The sequence below is a fragment of the Mya arenaria genome, chromosome 9 (genome assembly GCF_026914265.1).
Source record: "Mya arenaria isolate MELC-2E11 chromosome 9, ASM2691426v1".
Lineage (NCBI taxonomy): Eukaryota > Metazoa > Mollusca > Bivalvia > Myida > Myidae > Mya > Mya arenaria.
Genome location: NC_069130.1, coordinates 3,146,425 through 3,152,987, shown reverse-complemented (window position 1 = coordinate 3,152,987; position 6,563 = coordinate 3,146,425).

The window sequence follows — 6,563 nt, the reverse complement described above, 5'->3', positions numbered from 1 at the left end:
TCTATTTCACTGTTTGTTTATATAAAATATCTATAAACTTTATATTTTGCACTCATCTTAAACAAAGCACGTATGTTCTATATCAGACGTTAGTGCGCACATGTATGGGTCGATAGCAACGACAACATTTCCGAAAGCCATTCGTTTATTATTCTGTGCGTACTGTGTTACTGTCATGGAATACCATTCCGTTCTTCAGGTCAAATGAAGCATATAATAAAATAAAATAAAATGTCCGTATAAGTGTACGGTCATAACAAATTCCAACAGTTAATACAATACATAAATATTTCACTCGTGGATACGCATTTTTTTTAGAAAAAGTACGGTGTGTTTATTTCGTCGGCACCATTGGAACTGAGTAGAATAATTAGTATGAACAATTTATCTGTTTATCTGGTTAGACACAGTTGAACTTACGACAGTGCTTTTCGTCGGCTCCGTTACTGCAGTCCATCATGCCATCACATATTTTCTGTTTGTTCACACACTCGGCTTGGCCATTTGAGTTTGCCCAGGAACTTCCGCTGCTGGATGGAGTGTATTTACAGAAAAATTGTCCCACACAGGAATCAACTCCTGAAACAGAGAAATATATTTATGTATCTATCATCCTTGTCCAGATAAAGCATATAACGAACAATCTGTTTTACGTCCTCAAGATTATGATTTCATACATAAAAGACTTACTACATTCGGAAGGTCTTCGGCTATTTTCCATCTAAAACAACTTCGGATGTATATGGACGGTTTTCAATATCAGAAATCTTTACAGTTTAACTGCGCCGCAAGTAGATCGCGTAGTAATTTCAATTAAGCAGTTTAACTTAATGACTCTACTCTTGAGAATCTTAATTATTTATGCAGTAATACACATCACTGGCAATCAATTTAAACTTAGTAATGCAAAATACATGTTAAACACTACTATTAATTAATACTATTATTTGAAATTTAAAACGAACTACTTCTACTGATGTACCGGCATACATCCGAGGTTGTTTTCGAAGGAAAATAGCCAAGGAGTTCCGAATGGACTTACTACTGTTTGCAAAAAATCCATAGTTAAGCTTACTTGTCAATCGGCTGATGAATGCACGGCCATAATGCCTTTTTGTAAGAAATATACAGTTAATCTGTACCATCCCTAAAGCGAGTTTCGGCGATTGAAATGTTATTATTTTAGGAATCGTTTTAATTGGCCGGTTTTTGTGAAACCATATTAAACTGTGCATGTATGAATCCTTTGTGTGTGTATGCGACACATTAATACGTAATATAAATCTCTGACGGTTTAAGTCGGTTTTCGTTATTTTGTGAAGTCAATTGACAAGTTACATATGTAGCACGTGATTCGACATTTACAAGGTGCATTTAGGCAGAGTAATGGCACGATCATTTAAAGCCCCAAAACTTTGAAATGTTAAGTTCCTTCGCAAACAGTGGTATTGAATCTGTCTTCCAAATATATTATTATTTATTCTTTTGTTGACTTTCTGTGTATCGCTAAAATATGATTGGAATATTTTCCTCTTAAATCATACAACTTATATATAACTTATGCGCATTCTTTTTTCATAAAAAATCAAAAACTTACTTTTATGGAAGAATGGATATGGATAATATCCCGGAAACTTGTTTCGGGGACGGCCCAGGCACACGTTGACCACTATCACCAAAACGAGAAGCGTCATCCAACCCATCTGAAAAAAACATACCTTTGTCATCATCATCATCATCATCATCATCATCATCGTCGTCGTCGTCATCATTATCATCATCATCATCATCATCATCATCATCATCATCATCATCATCATCATCTTCTCCTCCTACTCCTCCTCCTCGTCGTCGTCGTTGTCGTCGTCGTCGTCGTTCTCCTCCTCTCCTCCTCCTCATCATCATCATTATCACCATCATCATCATCATCATCATCATCATCATCATCATCATCATCATCATCATCATCATCATCATCATCATCATCATCATCTTCATCATCATCATCTCCTTCTCCTCCTCCTCGTCATCATCATCATCATCATCATCATCATCATCATCATCATCATCATCATCATCATCATCATCATCATCATCATCACAATCATCATCGTCGTCATCATCATCATCATCATCATCATCATCATCATCATCATCATCATCATCATCATCATCATCATCATCATCATCATCATCATCATCATCATCTCCTTATCATCATCATCATCATCATCATCATCATCATCATCATCATCATCATCATCATCATCATCATTATCATCACATCATCATCATCATCAGATAACTAACATATTAGTATACTAATCATGTTATTACTAAACAGTCAACGCCGGTTAAGAAAAAAATAAGTTTCCTTAATTATTTATTTAAATTTTAATCACTAAGTATATTTTGATCATATAGTTATTTCAATTATTTTATTTCCATTTAAGTTCACAATATTGTGTTTGTCGTTTGAGTTTGTTTCTTGTCACGGAGAAACATTTCCAATTTGAGAAGAAAAAACACACACACAGACTTAGAAACTGTTTCTGAAAGTTTTAAAATGAACAAAAAAGTACTAAACTAATTTGCACATTTTAACTGTTCAGTTACCTTGCATCGAATGGCGCAGATTGTAGATTGGCAAGCCGTTTATATATATATATGTGCTAAACCAATACTCTGGACGTGGCAAACATTTTGCATATTTGCATATTGCATATAACGACGATAAATGAACGAATAACGATAAAGGTTACAAATGAACTTGTTACTTATTATGTGTCTTTGCGATATGTGGAGTTATATCTCTTCAACGTGTGCTTGAATGCTCGTACCAAAATCTTACGTACAGATACGATAAAATCGGTGATGGCACAGTTTTTATATATCCGGCGCCGACTAAACGTTTAGAAGGCCAAAATAAATGCAAAATGCCACGCGAATACCTTTTTAACATAACATAACATAACATAACATAACATAACATTTATTCAGCAATAATTGATATAACATTCATAGCCAAAATGCAAAACACATGAAATAAATAATATGAAACAAATCATGATATAGTATACACTATATCGTAGTTTCAAATTCTTATTAACTTCATTAGGTTCTCGATCGTAACAAAGATGCATGCTATAAGTACTAACATTGTGCATAGTTTTTCCGTTGTCTGAAGACAAAAGGGTAATAAATTTTTGTTTTGTTGGTCAATGGCAAAAGTAAGGTTTAAAGAATTGTTTTCGTCGATAATGATATTTTGGTCATACTAAAAGAAAATGATGTTCATTAACGATGGCTTTCATATTAAAAAGGTACATATTCTATCTGTTCTTGGGATGTCTTTTTATTAGCAGTGCTAGAGCTTCAAAATATCTCACGCAATTAAACCAAGTAAAGACATAATGAAACTTCGACCGTTGTTTTCGCTATTTGGCGGTTTATAATCTGCACAATGGACATTTTGCTGTCAGAGCACATGTAAATGATTAACTGAGAATCTGTCGGCGAACCTATTGGCCTGGGCATACGCCTGTAATAAATTTTATTTGCAAGCTATGGGCCCGCATGAGTGTGGTTTGACTTTTGCCACTCAGTATGTCACATTTTTGCTCAGTACATATTTTTCAGTACATATATATCGATGTAATTCAATAAATTCTAAATGATCAATGACATGACCAGACATTGCGCTTGCCACTTCCTCACTTTCATTAAGTTTTATTGGTGAAGTTGATGTAAAATGAAGGTTGATGATCTTTGGTGTTTGTGGAAGTGGTATATTTTACTGATATTTAATTTAAAATACAACTTGAAATTTCCGGGGAAAAGGGCCGTCGACATCGCACACAATTTTGCATTAAGTTTAAGTGATAAGATAACTAGAAATATATTTTTATATAAGCTATTATTCATTACTATGCGAATCGTTCAATATAAATTTTATATAATATGGATGGAGAAAAATGGTAACACATCAATGAATATAGGATGCACAAAATTCACAAATATTTGTCTGATAAGAATATCAATATATATATATATATATTAAATTAAAACTTTAACTTCATCTTTAAACTTTAAATTTTAATACTCATAATTCCGTTTTAAAAAACGAAATCCGAGACTTAAACCTAATACGTTCCTTAGTGCAATTAATCCGAATACTTACAAGCGCAAATTATTAAGTTGTTATTTTCTCCTCGAAAAATTATAATGTCAAAATCAGGGTGAGGGTGGTCTGATAGTAGTGGTGTCCTCTCGCCTAAGAGGTTGTACCAGGTGTACATCTCATGGCTTCTCAAAGTGGGAGCCGGTACTGGTTTTTACCTAGGAAATGAACTCGATAACACTTGATTCTATCAGCTATAACAGTGTGTGTATACCACGTGATAAATAACGTCATAAATGCCACGTTGGAAGGCAATATTTTGCTTCAAATGAAGACTTTAAACAAAGATATACTATTTATTCACCTTATTAAATAAAACATGGCGCAGTCTACGCAGCTTACACAATTTATCGCGGTATACACACACTGTATAGGCTTTCGCCACAATCGAGCCAAGTTTATAAGGCATTTGTTATATCAAATGTCCCTGGTCCATGGTCCCTGGTCCCAAATGTGTCTCTGTCGCAAGGTCCGCTATCTCTTCCAAACTGTCGTTTTAGTTGATGCCAAGGCTGTAAATACTTGTCCCATACCTTGTCCACAATGTAGTGAGTACTATCAAATATGTCTTGATAATTCCCACATACGACGGTTCTAGGGGGAGTTGACAAATGGGGTCCCATCATAGGCCTTTATCAATATTTATGCATGCTTAACATTCCATTCTCTTAACAAGGCTCAGATGGATCAGAGGTAAACGTTGTCACTGATATCAATTGCTACTTCAGGTTTAGTTGTGATTCCGACTAATTTGAATAATTTCAACATTGTCAATAAAAAGTTCCGTCTGTAAATTGTTTCCCAACTTTCAATTACAAATTTCACCAATGCCAATAATAGTTTCACAACTGTCATTGAAACTTTTCACCACTATCAATAAATAAATTCACCACTGAACAGTTTTACCGATGTCAATGAACAGTTTCACCGCTGATAATGAATAGTTTCACCACTGCCAATTGGCAGTTTCATCACTGTCAATAGGAATGACGTCACCATTACGTCATATGTACTTCCGTTGTGTGGAAAATTCTCAATAAAAAAATGTTCTTATGATTGATAGACATGTTTTCACATGCTCAAGACACTGTAAATCAAAAATATCATTATTCCTTGAACTTCTATACCTTAAGTATCTATTCTTGCTTGATTTATCATTTAGAGTAGAGATTAAAGCATAAACCGTTGCCCTATAGTTGAAAGGTCATTTTGGAACAACTGTCATGGCGGACGGTGCAATTTTTAGAGTTTGTTTTTCAAGTGGAGCGATTTTTCTTAGGAAAATCTTGACCCCCCCCCCCCCTTTTTATTGGCTTTAAAGGTAATTTAAAGCTTGTACTTTAAGAATATATATGGTTATCATAGCCTGCATTCGCTCGAAATGCCTTCAAATGTTGTCTAAAAATCATAATTTTACATTGAATTATATAGGGAATAGCAATGGTGGTGTGTAACCTCAATGAACTGTTCAGCACTGTCAATAAACAGTTTCACCACAGCCAATGAACAGTTTCACCGCTGCCAATGAACAGTTTCACCACTGTCAATGAACAGTGTCACAACTGCCAATGAACAGTTTAACCGCTGTCAATGAAAAAGTTCATCACTGTCAATGAACAGTGTCACCACTGTCAATGAACAGTTTCACCACTGTCAATGAATAGTTTCACCACTGCTAATAAATAGTTTCACCACTTTCATTGAACAGTTTCACCACTGTCATTGAAAAGTTTCATCGCTGTCAATGAATATTTTCACCACTGTCAATTAAACAGTTTTACCACTGTCAATGAACAGTTTCACCACTGTCAATGAACAGTTTCACCACTGTCAATGAACAGTTTCACCGCTGCCAATGAACAGTTTCACCGCTGTCAATGAACAGTTCAGCACTGCCAATGAACAGTTTTACCACTGTCAGTGAATAGTTCCACCACTATCAATTGGCAGTTTCACCACTGTTAATGAACAGTTAGCACTGTCAATGAATAGTTTCAACAATGTCAATGAACAGTTTCACCGCTGTCAGTGAATGGTTACACTACTGTCAATGAATAGTTTCACCACTGTCAATGAACAGTTTCACCGCTGTCAATGTATAGTTTCACAATTATCAATGAACAGTTTTACCACTGTCAGTGAACAGTTCAAAGGACAATGAAAGTTTCACCACTGTCAATGAATAGTTCCACCGCTGGCAATGTATAGTTTCACAACTGTCAATGTACAGTTTTACCACTGTCAGTGAACAGTTCAAAGGACAATGAATAGTTTCTACACTGTCAATGAATAGTTCCACCGCTGTCAATGAATAGTTTCACAACTGTCAATGAACAGTTTCACCACTGTCAGTGAACAGTTCAAATAACAATGAATAGTTTCA